Genomic DNA, 16313 nt, shown 5'->3' with positions numbered 1-16313 from the left:
ATTTGAAAATTATCATGATTTTATCAACATATTTAAACCCAATGCAATTCTCAAAAAACCACATTTAAAAAAAAAATCGCCTTGTGTTTTTTTATTGCAATATTAATGTGAGAATTTTTTTTAATACTTTTATAGTTTTGTATATTTCTAATATTTTATTTTTCTTATTTGCAAACACTTTCCCAAAATTTTTTTTATACAAACAAGTGTCTTTAATTTATTATAAGATGCTCCCCTCTAATGAATTTATAATTTAATTTTTTTTAAACATATGCATAATAATACCACTTAACGGGCTCGCCTCCTAATTGAAAAGACAATCAGACTTACGTGCCCCAAAGGAAACAAACAATCATACTCGAGGCTAAGATCCTCGCTTCAGGGGGCTTATGCTGAGCGTCTGAAAATGTTACAAGAATCAAACCTTGACCACTAGTCTAACAGCAACGTCAACCCCACTTAATGTTTGGTGAAAATGGGGACAGGAAGAACTAAGCGAAGGCCAATGCATTGTTGTAATTTGTATCGAATCGACTTAAAATAGATTTTACAAAAAGGTCGATTTGGTTTGATATGTTTTGAGTTTTAAATTTTGTGAAGACGTTCTAAAATATTTTTAATATTTTTATTATTTAATGACACGTGATTAGAAGAACGGGCCCATTCAACCTGACATAAAAGACAAATGCATGTGTAATAATTCTTTTTAAAAGAGGTTATATAACATCATGTTGACTACAGAGGGTCAATCCTTTCCTTTTAGGTAACTAACTAGAAGATTATATCTTGATTGATCTTTATCCAAAAGTGTAGGTAACAAATCACTGGATAATGATAAAGTATTACAAGAGCTAATATGCCCTTCAAGTTGAAGCATGCCTAACTTGGCCTTCAAAATAAAGAGTTGCTCACTGCCCAAGGCCTTGGTGAAAATGTCTGCACAGTGTGAATAGGTGAGGATGAATTGAGTGCGTATTAACCCATTTTGAATTCCCCCTCCGAATAAGAAGACAATCAGTTTCGATGTGTTTGGTGCGCTCATATTTAATAGGATTAACAACAATATGTAGTGCTTCTTGATTGTCATAAAAAAGAATCATCGGCTGAGGATAAGAGATCCCAAAATCTGTCAACAAATATTTGACCCAAGTGAGTTCACAAAGTGGCTAAGGTCATAGAATGGTACTCGGTTTCGACAAATGATCGAGATACAATTGACTATTTCTTTGATTTTCAAGATATCAGACTCAGGCCGATCATGATACAATATTCAGAAGTAGATCTATGAGTCATTGAGCAAGAAGCCCAATTTGAATCAGAATAACCGAGAATAGTCGACAGACTAAAAGAATTCATTAGAATTCTTTGTCTCGAGGTACTTTTGAGATATTGCAAAATTTAGAGAGTTGCATTCATATGAGAGGTGTGTGGTTGGCTTAACAAATGGCTTAGAACATGGATAGAATAGGGGATATTAGGGCGTGTGATGGTGAGATATACCAGTCAACCAATCAACCGTCGATAGAGGCTCATATATTCTAAAATGGATCCATCTTCATTATTGAACTTGAAATTTTGCCCCATGAGAAAGCAACATAGTCTCGAACCCATATATCGCATGTCCTCTAATATATCCAAGGTATACTTTCGTTGGGATAAAAATATGCCCTGCTTGGATGAAGTCATTTCAATGCGCAAAAAATATTTTAGATGGTTGAGATCTTTAAGGCAATTTTTTTTGTTGAAGTTCCTTTTGAGGTCGTTGATCTAATCAAAGATTATCTCCTGTGATGATTATGTCATCCACGTACACCAATATGAACATTTTGTGGTCGTTCCCTGTACATGAGAATAAAGAATAAGCTGCCTTGGATTGAACAAATCTGATTTTCCTTAAATAAGATTAAAGCTTCGCAAACCACTTCTGCGAGGATTGTTTGAGTCCATAGAGAGACTTATTTAAGAGGCAAACTTGGTGCACCCCCTGGTGTAAAAAAAAATTTAACAACCTTGGTAACATCTACACCTACAATGCTTTAATATTTTTTATAGAAGAACCCTGAAAACCTGTTTGGGTCAAAAGCATTGTTGGGGTCCATCTCAAAAACTGCACCTTTAATTTTCTCTTCTGATATTTCTTTTGCTAGCAGCTCATTCTCTTCATGTTGAACCCTTGGCTCCCTCCCTCTCTTACATGAGTGTGACCAAATTGGTTATGGATTTTTGAAATAAGGTTGTGAAGTATTTACCTACCTTTGTCTTTATCTCCTCTTGAGAATAGGTATGTGAACCGTTCTCGAGAACCAATGATGTTATTTTACTCCTTTTGATGTTCCTATTATAAAGGGAGTAAAAGAAAGTTGTGTTGTGATCTTCCTCATCCAACCACTGACATCAAGCTTTTTGTTTTCATATTGACTCTTTCATCTCTTGAAGACTTTTTAATTCAGCTTTTAGTTGGAGTTCATGCTTAACCCCATCAAAGTCACCCTCCTTCACTCATTTTTAGCAAAATTCCAATACTACTTGAATTTGTTTGATTTTGTTTCAGATTGAGCCTACCTTGTTCTTTGCACATTTAATCAGGTTTCTTTTTATTGCCTCTAATAAGGAGGTTAGAATGAACATTGCACATATGCAAGCTTTCATCTCCCAATTCGTCTTTTATATATATACACACACAGTTTGCATGCACTTGTTTTTTTTTAAATTATGCATGCATCTATTTACATATGCAGTTTTGTGTGTGCTTGCTTTATTTAAAATTTTGCACACATTTATTTACGATGACATTTATGCAGGGACTGCTTTATTTAAATTATGCATGCATTTACTTATGTGTGCAGTTTTACGTATGTCTGCTTTATTGAATTATGCATGATTTACTTACATACACACATTTTAATATGCATATGCATGCTTTAATTCACTTTTCAAAAGCACATGTGTGAGATTTTATGTTTGCATGCATCAAACATTTTTAATTATCAAACTTTACGAAACATTAACCCTACGTGGTTTGAACTTTAAAAGATTATTAAAAAAAAATAGTTTGATAAATTTTAGAAATACACAATTAAATCTATTTTTGCATGGGCAAATGTGATACTTCGATTACGTAGCCTTCAGTCGCACATGTATCAAGTTTCCTTATATACATTTGGGAACAACCTAAATTCACCTTGACTAAAGGTTCAGGATATCATTTTGACCGTGATAATTTTCTAGAATACCCTTGTTGGTTTTCAAACACAAAAGCATTAATTTTTAATGAAAATCGGGTCAATTATCATCTTCATTGTACTATGAAATATGTGAGATATGCTCATACATTGATAAATGAATTGAGGTTCATGTCAAACCTTGCAACGCAACAATGAACCTTAATATAAAAAAATCACATGCAAATTTGAGAATCTCTTTTATAGGCAAGATGCTCGATTGGTTTCAAGAACAGAGCATAGTGAATGGGTTACAATAATAATAAATATGAGAACCTACCTAGAACAGGTAGATGATACATACCTGAGTGAGGCATATGCTAATGTGGTAAATCTTCTTAATAATAAAGAATCCAATAACCCATTAACATATAATGTATATTTAAAGAGGATATGAGGTAAAATATTCTATGGACAAGTTGTTAAGATCTACGAGTATCAATGACTCGGCGTATCCAGACATCAGAGTTAGAAGACAAGACTTCCAATTATTGTCCTAGGTGGTAGATCCTGCAACTTTTGTAGAAGTTAATATGCATCCTTATTTTTTTGGGGTTTTTGAAAAAAAAAATCATAATAGTTATATCGTCTCCTTTGGATCAGATTCAGCTAGTCATTTGAGACATCAATTTGCATGAAATAATAAACCCTTGAAAGATCTTAGTGTATCTCTCTGACTTCGTCCCATGAGTACCCACAGGTAGGTTAATATTGAAACAAAGATATGATATTCACACTGCTAATCAAAATAGAGATAATACCCCGCTTATACAAATTTGTGGATCGTTCAGTTGCATGTGTTACAATGTTATTAAAATTTGATTAATACATGTATTGAGTTATGTGACATTGTTGTACCTACCAAGCTTTCATGAGTCTAACCCTTTTTACGGGATCAAGTGATAAGTAAACAACTGCTACAAATGATGACATAGTGATGTTAAGAATCCACTCTCTCTATTTGTTCACACCTAAGCATATTTTGATATTTTATATATGAACTTTTTGCATAAAACTATTTCTTTTTAAATTTTTGGTTTGAATGATTATATGAAAATGTGATTTGAGACATTTGAAGACTCAATCATTTTGCTGGATATTTCACCTATAACCTGCCTAGGGTTCACTAACTTCTTTTTAAACAAATATTTTGTTGTATTGTCATTTTAACTCTTAAAAACAATTACCTACAAAATTTAAATTTTTTTCTAAATTTTACAAGTTAAAAATTTTGATGCATTTCCTGAAACTAGACAGGGGTTGTCCCTAGGGAGCTGACCCAAGGTACTTCCACAACTCATGTCGTTTTGAAGCTTCATTACTTCCATACACCCCAGTTATAACTACCATGTTTTCTTGATAGTCCACCATAACTATCATAAGTTGGATAGAGTTAAATATGACTTTCACTTTGACAAAGATCTCATTCCACACACACATGATCATACTACTCTCTTTCGAGCCAAAATTTTCAGACATGACAAAACTAAGAAATTCCTTACAAATCTGGGACATTTTATCTCTCGTGATCTTCATCTCTAAGAGAAACACTATGTCGATTCTATGGTTGTGCAACGTGTTTAGAATTTGTTGATGGGCCCACCGACGACCTAGCCCTCTGATGTTCCATGTCGCTACCTTTATGGGAATTGTTCGAGATGTAATTGGTTCCTTTAAGGTGTTTCACTGGAAAATCTTTGATGACCAGTTGTCGATGGCTTTTCCCCCTGCCATGGAAGGCTCTTGTCAAGCTGTTCTAGACACAGTTGCAACTGACTACGGTTCAGACCACCCTGAGTGTGGTACCTCTACAGAGATTGGGTTGCGATGAGCTGTAGAACCTTTATGCTTAAAGGATCCACACGAATAAAGGGCAGACCCTCTATTTTCCTTACCTGGGTGGGGTGGGGGTCCAGTTGGATCCCAACCACCAGTTTGTTCAGATGTAGGGGGAAATGCAAAGATTGTATTGGAAGATTGTGTATGCTTTTCTGAAATGTGTAGCATACTCTGTCTTGGGGGTCGTGACTTTGTTGCTGGTCTGTGTCTTCAGACAAGTCGAGATCTTTCTCGGTGATCATCAAAGCATCCGGTGGAACATACTCTGTTGTCTTCATCTCTTCTTGGTGGAAATTAACAGAGGGTCCCTTCTAAATGGGACCCCTTCTCCTTCCACATGCAGGACCTAAAAAGGGTTTCTTTTCATCTGAGCACCTAATTCCTTACCCTTTTTTCATTGTCTACGGGAAACCTTGAGCTCGATCCACCCTCCACTTCTTTCATCGACGATGGTTGCTTAGCTTCGAACAAGTTCATCGGGTGTGAAATGGATCCACAAACAGAACTATAGTGAATGCTACATTCATAAACAATTTCATGATGGAAAGTGATTCCCCTTTCAATTTCGATTTCCACTTCTGGTGGTGGTCGGAATGCCAACTGACACCTCAATCTAGACACACACAAATTGGTGCCTCTCTTTTGATCAAGTGAAGACATCGGCCCCAATGTATTCTCCTTTTTATCGCTTCTACAATCCCCGTGATGATGTCTTTCGACCAGAGCTCAGGCGATATATTCGAAAACTAAAACCATGTCGAGATCTTAGTGTTGATTTCCAGTTTTATTACAGCTTCTGGTCTCCACTTGTTTGTTACTAAGTCTTCCCTGCTACTTTCAAAGCTCCTCCATAGGTTACTATTTTGTAGTGCTCTTCGTTTGCGACCAAGATCGGAAATAAATTGTCCTTCAGCCAAGTGCAGAGTCCCATCATCTGCATGTTGGGATAAACCACCACGTTAGTGGTGGTTACCCACGATGTGGATAATGCTCCCCCACGGAAGGTATTCCTCCCGTTAAACCCACACAAAATTAGGAGGGAATGATTGCACAAATTGTTCCCACTCTGTGCCTATATAAGAGGGTATCATGAGCGACCCTCATCAAAAGGAGAAATACAGGGAAAACAAGAGAGAGGGTTTTCTTCCAAGTTCTTACCTCTCCATACAGTCGATTTCCATCCAGAGGGAAGAGGTCTACTCACCGACTGCCTAAGGGAGTCTGTGCTCGTGGTGGCTGCAGCCCGGCTTAGGGAAGATAAATCCCCTTTGCCTGATCGACCATCACCGTTTAGTAGCGGCCTTCTCAGCTCCAGTCGACCCCACCACCATCAACAATAATCCGTCAATGGCTGCCTCAGGTACGCAACACCTCTCCTGCTGATATACTATCTTTCATAACAGTATTTGTGTTTGTTGTGCTTTTCTGTCTTAGTGCAAGGCCAACGCTATTTAAGGGGAGGCGATTCCAAACTGACCCAACAATGGATTATGGGCCCATACCTGCATCCGTTGAGCGGGGTGTGTTTCTGGTCGTCCAGCAATGCAGGTCGCCATGGGGCGACGCTGCAGCTGGTCGCCGGCACCGGCGACTGCCATCATTGGGTGATAGACAAAAAAAAATAAAATAAAAACTGCTCAGGTTTTTACCTGTGGTCATCGGGCTGCGGGGTTTTCTTCTCCCTGGTCGCCTGCAGGACGCCATGGATGTGTCGTCGAGTGGAGGCAGCCTTTGTTGGCTGCTTTCACCACCACCGACCGTCCGGCATCACGCGGCATTCAGGGCAACAAAACACCTTTCTGATATCCTTTCTATCGTCGGGCGAAGTGGGTGAATCCGTCACCGGAGGCGGTTCAGGGTCGGTGCCTTTTCTTCACCGTGAGCTGGTCGGCGACGTGGGTCGTCGACAAGCCAAGAGGGTAAACCCTCTTCTTCACAGAAAACAGAAACCCTTGGGTTTTATATTCCTTTTCTGATTTTAGTGGGTGATCCGGATAGGGTCCGGGCCTGGGTCCATTCTGGTTAATATCGGGTCGGACCCAGATAAGGTTATTACCGGGTCTGACATTGATCCGGTTAATACCGGGTTAGACCCGAATCTAGTTAAAGTCGGGTCCAACCCGGATCAAGTTAAAGCCAGGTCCAACCTGGATCTAGTCTGGTATAGGGTCAGACCCGGATCCGGTTATGTACCGAGTCTGACCCAGATTCAGTTCAAATCGGGTTCGACCCAGATCCAGTTCAAACCGGGTCTCACCCGGATCCAAACTGGTACGGGGTCAGACCCGAATTCGGTTATATACCCGGTCTGACCCGGATTCAGTTCAAACCGGGTTTAACCCGGGTCCAATTCAAGCAGGGTCAGACCCGGATCCAGTTATGTACTGGGTCAGACCCGAATGCAGTTAAAGTTGGGTCCGACCCTAATCCAGTCTGGTACCAGGTCAGACCCGGATCCAGTTATGTACCGAGTCCGACACAGATTCAGTTCAAACTGGGTCTGACCCGGATCCAGTCTGGTACCGGGTCAGACCTAGATCCGGTTATGTACCGAGTCCGACCTGAATTCAATTCAAACTGGGTCAGACCCGGATCCAGTTCAAACCAGGTTTAACTCGGATCCAGTCTGGTACCGGGTTAGACCCGGATCCGATTATGTATTGGGTCAGACCCGGATTCAGTTTAAACTAGGTCTAACCCAAATCCAGTTCAAATCGGGTCTGATCTGAATCCAGTTATGTACTAGGTTTGACCTGAATTCAGTTCAAACCGGGTTCAACCCGGATCCAGTCTTGTACCGGGTCAGACACAGATCCGGTTATGTATCGGGTCTGACCCGAATCCAGTTTAAACTGGGTCCGACCCGGATCCAGTTCAAAGTCGGGTCTGACCCAGATCCAGTTTGAACTGGTTCTGACCCGGATCCAGTAGGGTCCAGGCACTATTTGGCTTGAACCGGATCAGGGACTAATTTAGCCCCTTTCAGGACCGGTTCAAAGCTGTTTTTGAGTGGTTCCTTCCAGTTTCTCACCGGTTCTGAGATGCTAAGACTTTGTTTTCATAAATATAAGAAAATAAAGGGATTTTGGCATACGATTATAGAGTTTTTATAAACTTTTGTTCATACTTGACACTGTTTCATAAGGTTCAGAACTGATTTGGACCCTTGGATAACTGGTTCAGGGCTGTTTCAGACCGGTTCAGAGTGCTTTCAGACCAGTTTTTGGCTAAGGACCTAGGGTTTTACCCATTTAAGCTTGACTTTTGCTATTGTTCATGTATTTATTTATAATTATGCATGTGTGAATGATTGTTTAATATTGGCATTAAGGACAGTTAGATGACTTAGTGTATTCACGTCACCAAAGTGACTGAATACACGTATGTCGTCAAAGAATTTCGACACTATCATATAGTTTAAGCTGATATTAACATTGTACTTAGATTCGTGAAATGATAAACGACCCAAAGGTAGTTTTATCGTGTTTGAAATTTAAGTAGGGTAGAATAAAGTAAATGTGTCAAGATACATGACACATGTGTATCCAAAGGTACCTTGTGTCGATGGTCTAACTTCACAAGAACCTTAGTTTTATCGAATATGGTCGGTAGGCGAAGTGGTTTCACATGTCGGAGCTCTTACCAAAGTAGGACTCTAATGATCCCCTTCACTCGCCTGAAAATAAACATATTAAGGGCCTTTATTCTTTTACTTTTTTCATTAAAGTTTTAGTCTCATACGAATGTTTCTTGATACATGTCTTTTGTCGTGCAGTTTTTAGTTGTATAATTTTAGATGACTCTAGTTGTATATCTTTTCTAGATGAATCGAATTTTAGTGATTGAAAAGAAACTGTACTTTTTATATTAGGGTATATAGATCTAGATCTGGCCCTAAGGATAAATGAACCCGCTGCTCTAACTGATCAAAGCACTACTGAACAAAAGAATGCTTTTGAGAAGTGGGATCACTCAAATAGACTTAGTCAGTTGCTTTTGCAATTTAAGGTGGCTAAGAATATTCGTAGTGCCATACCACAATACAGGACAGTTAGAGAGTTTTTAAGTGTCATTGAAGCACAATTTGTGAGTTCAAACAAAGCCAGAGCCAGTACCCTGATGTCTAAACTCATATCTATAAAATATATTGGAAGGGAAAACATTCGCCAGCATATTTTGAAAATGAGAAACATAGTGTTTTAGCTAAACGACAAGAAGCTCACCATCTCTGATTCTTTCCTAGTGTATTTAGTTTTAGCGTCCTTTTTCTTAGAGTACAGACCTTTCAAAATCTCTTACAATGCACATAATGATGAATAGACGTTCAATGAACTTATGTTCAAGTATGTTGAAGAAAAAAAGAGGTTGAAAGGGAAAAAAGTGCAAAGTACACATATGGCTTCTCATGCACCCAAGATAGGACCAAGGAAGAATGCATTTAAGAGAAATGCTAGGAAGAAGCCAATAGGGGATAAGACATCTCAAGGCAAGCAATCCGACTATGATCCCATAAAGTGTTTCTTTTGTAAGAAGGGACACAAGAAGATAGATTGCATAAAGTATAAGAAGTGGTTGGAAAAGAGCGATAATTTATCATTTATTTCTCATGAAAGTAATTTATTACAAATTCCTGAAAATAGCTCGTGGATTGATTTTGGTGCTACTGTTCATATTTTCAACTGTCTACAGTTGTTCCTGAGCAAAAGGGAACAAAAAATGCATGAGAAGAACATCTATTTAGGAAACAAGATGCGTTCACATGTGAAGGGTGTTGAAACCTGCAAGATTACTCTAGATACAAGCATAGTTTTGGATCTTCATGATGTCTTTTATATTTCATCATATAGTAGAAACTTAATTTCAATTTCGAAATTGGATGAATTTGGATATTGTTTTAAGTTTGAAAAATCCAAATTGTTCATTTATAGAAATTCAATTGAAATTAGTTATGCTTCAGTTTATGATGGTTTGTATAGATTGAATGTGAAGATCCAAACTCAGGAGTCCTAAAATTCTGAATATGCATTAGTTGAAAATAAACGTAGCTTGATAAATGATAAATCTTACATACTTTGGCTTCGAAGGTTGGGTCATATCTTTAAAAAGAGAATAAAGAGACTCATAAATAAATGGATCTTAAAATCTCTAAATTTTACCGACAATGACTGATGTGTTGATTGCATAAAGGCTAAGCATATAAACACATATAAAGAGGGTGTTAAACGCAGTAGTGAGATATTAGAGATAGTCCATACGGATGTATATAGACCGTTTACCCCCTGTTATATAGGCGAAAAATATTTTGACACCTTTATTGATGACTATTCATGATATATGTATCTTTACTTGATTTTTGAAAAATTTGATATTTTTTAAATGTTTAAGGAATTTAAGAAAAAAGTAGAAAAACAAACCGATAAAGTTATTAAAATAGTCAGGTCTGATAGATGTGACAAATATTATGGTAGGTTTACTGAGATGGGGCAAAAGAAAGGACCATTAGCGTGATTTCTTAAAGAGAAAGGCATTGTGCCTCAATATACCATATCTGGTAGTGCTTATTAGAATGATGTAGCTAAAAAGAGAAATCGTAAGCTTAAAAAAATGAATTATTCAACACTTCCCATGAAGTTGTGGGGTGAAGCCTTAAGAACTGTTGTACATATTTTAAAAAGGTACCTACAAAATTTGTGCCTAAAATTCTTTATGAGTTATGGACAGGTCGGAAACCATCTTTGTCTTATATGCACATATGGGGATGTCCTGTAAAGGCTAAATTGTATAACCCCCACATTAAAGCCTTGGATCCAAAAACAACCAGTGGATATTTCATTGGTTATCTAGAAAGATCAAAAGGGTACATATTTTATTACACATCTCACTTACCACAGATTGTTGAAATGGATAAGGCAAAATTCCTAGAAGATAGTTCAGTAGGATTAAGTGCACTTCAAAACCTTGGTTTTAAGGAAGTACATGATCCAATTTCGTCACCTGTTAAGGAAAACACCGAAAGATACCGCATTATTATTTCTAATGATGATGTGGTTGATCATTCAGTTGTTGATGCACAAATCTAAAGTGAACCTATTGTGGACAATGCGGAAGAGCACAAACAAGATAACCAGGTTCAATCTGAACCTGAAGAATGACTTATTTGGAGATCCACAAGGATTAAGAGATCTGCCATACATCTTGATTATGTGGTGTACCTTCAGGAGCCTGGTGATTTCATAGATATGGAGAATGACCTGTTGACTTTTATGCAAGCTGTGGAAAGAAAATAATCTAAACACTAGATAGAAGTTATGAAAAAGAGTTAGCCTCTATAGCTAAAAATCAAATGTAGGATCTTGTCGAGTTACCTAAGGGAGTAAAGCCCGTAGGGTGTAAATGGGTCTTTAAGACTAAGAAGGACTCCCAAGGTAACATAGAGAGACATAAAGCAAGATTGGTTGCTAAAGGATTCACCTAGATAAAGGGCATTGACTACAATGAAACATGTTCTCCTATCTCAACTAAAGAGTCAATAAGGATAATTTTGGTCCTCGTAGCTCATTTTGGCTTAGAGCTACATCAGATGGATGTAAAAACAATGTTCCTCAACGGGGATCTGAATGAAGAGGTATATATGAAACGACCTCTTGGTTTTCTGAAAATGATCGTCTACTTTGTAAGCTCAATAAATCAATATATGGACTTAAACAGACCTCTCGACAATGGTATATTAAATTTTTCCAAGTCATTGTGACTTTCGAGTTTACAAAAAATATTATTGATCAATGTATATATCTTAAGGAAAGTGAGAGTAAGTTCATTATATTAATGTTGTATGTGGATGACATTTTACTTGCAATCAACGATATAAAGTTGCTTTTAGAGACAAAATAATTTTTTGCATCATATTTTGATATGAAAGATATGGGTGAGCCTGCTTATGTTCTTGGCATTGAGATTCGTCGAGACAGAGCAAAAGGTTTTTTAGGCCTCTCTCAGAGATCCTATATAGATAAGGTGTTAAAGCGATATGGGATGGAAAATTGTTCTCCTAGTTCAACACCTATATCAAAAGGTGACAAGCTGAGCCTAAAAGATTGTCCATAGGACGATATTGACAAAGCACAGATGAGTGTTTATCCATATGCATCAGTTGTTGGCAGCTTGCAGTACGCACAAACATGTTCTCGACCAAATGTTTCTTTTGTAGTAGGGGTGCTTGGCAGATTTCAGTCTAACCTAGGTTTACCCCATTGGAAGGCTGCCAAGAAAGTCTTGCGGTACTTATAAGGGACAAAAGACTATATTTTGATGTATCATAAAGTTGATCACCTTAAGGTCATTGGCTACTTAGATGAAGACTTAAGAGGATGCCTTGACAGTAGAAAATCTACTACTGGGTACGTCTTCTTACTTGCTGGGGACGCGATCTCTTGGAGGAGTGAGAAGCAGACGACCACTATTACCCACACCATGGAGGCAGAATTCATAGCATTGTACGAGACTACCTTGCAGGTTATATGGCTAAAGAACTTCATATCACAGTTAAAGGTGGTTGATTTCATTGGAAAGCCACTGAAGGTCTACTGTGATAATGAAGTTGTGGTGTCATTTTCGAACAACAACAAAAGTACTATGTCATGTAAGCATATAAAATTGAAGTATTTTGTTGTTAAAGAAAGGACAGAGAATCATTTAGTGCATATTGTTAATATTGGTACCAAAAAGATAATCGTTGATTCTCTTACTAAAGGGCTAGCTCCGGGATTATATTCTGAACATGTAATGAGGATGGGCTTGTTAAACTCTTTTTGACATATGCATATAAATAAAGTGATCACTTTCAGTTCATGATTCTTATTATTTTTTGTTGTTAATCTCATAAGGATTAGAGATTCTACTAAGGACCTATAGAATAAAATAAAAAGGTCATTTCATTCATTAAGTTATTCCCATAAAGTTTTTTGGTTAAAGGTTTATCGTCGGAACAAGTGGAAGAATGTTGGGATAAACCACCACGTTGGTAGTGGTTACCCATGATGTGGATAACGCTCCTCTATGGAAGGTGTTTCTTTCGTTAAACCTGCACAGAATAAGGAGAGAACAGTTGCACAAACCGTTCCCATTTTGTGCCTATATAAGAGGGTATCATGAGCGACCCTCATCAAAAGGAGAAATACATGAAAATCGAGAGAGAGGGTTTTCTTCCAAGTTCTTACCTCTCCATAGAGTCGATTTCCATCCAGAGGGAAAAGGTCTACTCACCGGCTGCCTAAGGGAGTATGTGCTTGTGGTGGTTGCAGCCCGGCTTAGCGGAGATAAATCCTCTTTGCCTGATCGACCATCACCGTCCGGTAACAGCCTTCTCTGCTCCAGTCGACCCCACCACCGTCAACAACAACCCGTCAATGGCTGCCTCAGGTACACAACACCTCCCCTGCTGATATACTATTTTTCATAACAGTATTTGTGTTTGCTGTGCTTTTCTGTCTCAGCGCAGGGCCACCACCATTTAAGGGGAGGCGATTCCAGACCGACCCAACACTGCAGTCATTGAACTGCCAGGGCTTCAATCATAACTCTATAGGGTAGAGGGCAGTTTGTCAAGACTCGTAGAAATCCCGCCATGAGAGTCCGTCATAGCGGTTCTAATAGTGTTCATACTGTTTCCCTGGTAATAGTTATCCTCGGTGTATCATAATTTGATCGAGTTAGCCCTCATCGACATTAACTCTGACCTGCTGCCCCTTCCAACGATGTTCCCCAAGGATTTATGGCCTGTGGCCCGAAGGATCGACGTTTGGTGAGTGGTTCACTGGTGACCATGGGGCTTGTCCAGCTAACAATAGACTCCCCCAAGGAAGGAGAGGGAAGGGCCAACCATTGATACGCTCTTCTCCACCGCCATAGCTATCTTTCGTGCTCCATTCCTTCGAACCCTTCTTGAGCAGTGTTTGGCCTCTAAAATAAAGTAGTTTTTATTGTGGGTGCATTTTAAACATTAAAATAGTGTTTTTTTAAAGGTTTATCTTGAAAGACAAACTAAACTATATTAAAATAAAATAGTTTTTTCTTGGTGCATTTTTAACCCTCAAAGTAATATATTTTTTCTTCTCTGTGATGTTTGCATTTTTTTCTTTCCTTCTTCCCCTTCACTACTCCTGTCTATTCAATCTTTCCTCGTTAGTAAGCTTAACCTCAAAGCAACTAAATTAGGTGTGGACTAGGTAAAAACACACCGGTGACAAAATCACTGGACATGTTTGTTTCACCATTTTTTCATGTGAAAATAGGTGGCTTACATATGAATCCTCCCCATTTTGGAACTTAGGTGAAACAAACATTCCTATATCACTTTCCTATGGGGCTCATGATCAACATTAGCTCTTTTACCATTGACCATATAGTTGATACGAAAATCCAATCACAACTCGCCACCCCACCCCACCCCACCCCTGCGAATGGTTTCAGGTGTGAATCGTTTCCCGCACGATTCTTGTATGGGCATTTGAAATGGGCATGTGTCTTATTTTATACCCACTTTTATATTTTTTACCTCTCTTTTCTTATGAAATGAACACAACTTCCACCCACCTTTTCAACATGAAACAAACATCTTCTAAAATTGAAAAGGAAAACTTTCATATGAAAATTCTTTCACCTGGGATGGTCGATCCCCATCATGGGATGACATTCCCATGATAATCTCTTATCATTGGTGGGAATGAAACAAAAGATGCCTAAGCCCTTGTTTTTTCATGATATTTTCATGGAAAATTGCTGAGCTGACATCCTTTTCCCACCATAAGTGAAACAAGCTTCAAATTGAAAAAAAACCAATGGGGGCTCTGGGTGGTTTGCAGGAGCTGTCAGTGCACGTCTCCTTGGGACGTTGCAGGTTCAAACCCCAGTACTTTGTTACTAATAACTGGTGGGGGTCTGCCTAACCCCAGCTTGCCTTAAAAAAAAAAAAAGATTGTGTCATGCTGGCATAAGTGGGCCTCAGTTTTTTTCACTACCTACCATTTTCATGGGAAAATCCTTTCATGTCTCCTTCTATCATGTCTCCTTCTATAAGAAAGAACTTTAGTGAGAAGGTTGAGCTGGCTGAATTTTCTAAAAATCCCTGTCGTTTCCCACCATGGAAGGTCATTCCGAATGAAACAACAGAGCCCTACAAAATTTCATAAGGTTAAAAAACCATGAATATTTTATTGAATGTCACTTCATGCAGGTCAGTCTCCATCTCCCACACAATTGTCGGTGATATTTGAAAAATACAATGATTTTATTATAATATTTTTTCAAAGCCAATAAACCCCATAAACTGAATTATTTTCAAAATATTGTCTTTGCCATTAGGGGTGTAACTGGGTTAGGTATACCCAACCCCAAATGATATTGGTGGACCCATGAGTTTGGGTCGGGTCTAAAATATAGACCCGTAGTAAAAATGGGTTGGGTATCATATAATAAATGATGCCTCGAACCCGAACAGACCCGACCCGATTGTGTATTCGGACCCAAATGGTTCTCCATATTTTAAAACCGAATCGACCCGATTATGAATTCAAACCCGTTTTTACCCGAACTTGACCTGACTGACTATACACTTGATCCATCTGAAAGTTTGTAGTTGGTAAATATTATATATTCAATTAAACATTTAAAGATGTCAATAAACTTAAAATTAATATGCATTGCATTTTAGTAATCTAAACTTTAATTCATTTTTGCATATACTTCCTATTACCCTTCTACTGTGAAAATTGTTGAATTGAGGTGAGTCCCAAAATAATACTCAGAATTCATTGAATTTGATATATCATTTTTTTTTCAACTTAAAATGTTTGGATGGCATGGATATATTCTTTTTATATTATTTAGAATAGTTATCAAGCTTCTATTTTGTAGCATGTAATCTTCTTAATAAACAGTTGATTTCATTATTTTACATATTTTTTATTGGTTGGTAATTAGACCTAGAATACCGATCTATCAAGATCACAGCTGAAACCCAAATTTGTTAAGACCTGAACCGTTAATACCTGAATCTATTATACTATATGGGTCTAATTTTTTCAGCCATACCCAGACCCAAACCTGCTAACCCATATGAATCCACAGTTTCTAGCTGTACCCGAACATGAATCAGATTGCGTCTTACTTTTAGACCCGATTCAGGATCGGGTCTGATAAGACCCGACCTGGTGACACCGCTAATTGTGATATTAGCCTGATAAAACATGTTTTCAT

This window comes from Nuphar pumila, chromosome 16, assembly GCF_984573655.1.
Source record: "Nuphar pumila chromosome 16, dmNupPumi1.hap1.1, whole genome shotgun sequence".
NCBI classification, from domain to species: Eukaryota; Viridiplantae; Streptophyta; class Magnoliopsida; order Nymphaeales; family Nymphaeaceae; genus Nuphar; species Nuphar pumila.
The sequence above is the reverse complement of the archived record's forward strand: the minus strand, read 5'-3'. Positions refer to the sequence as shown.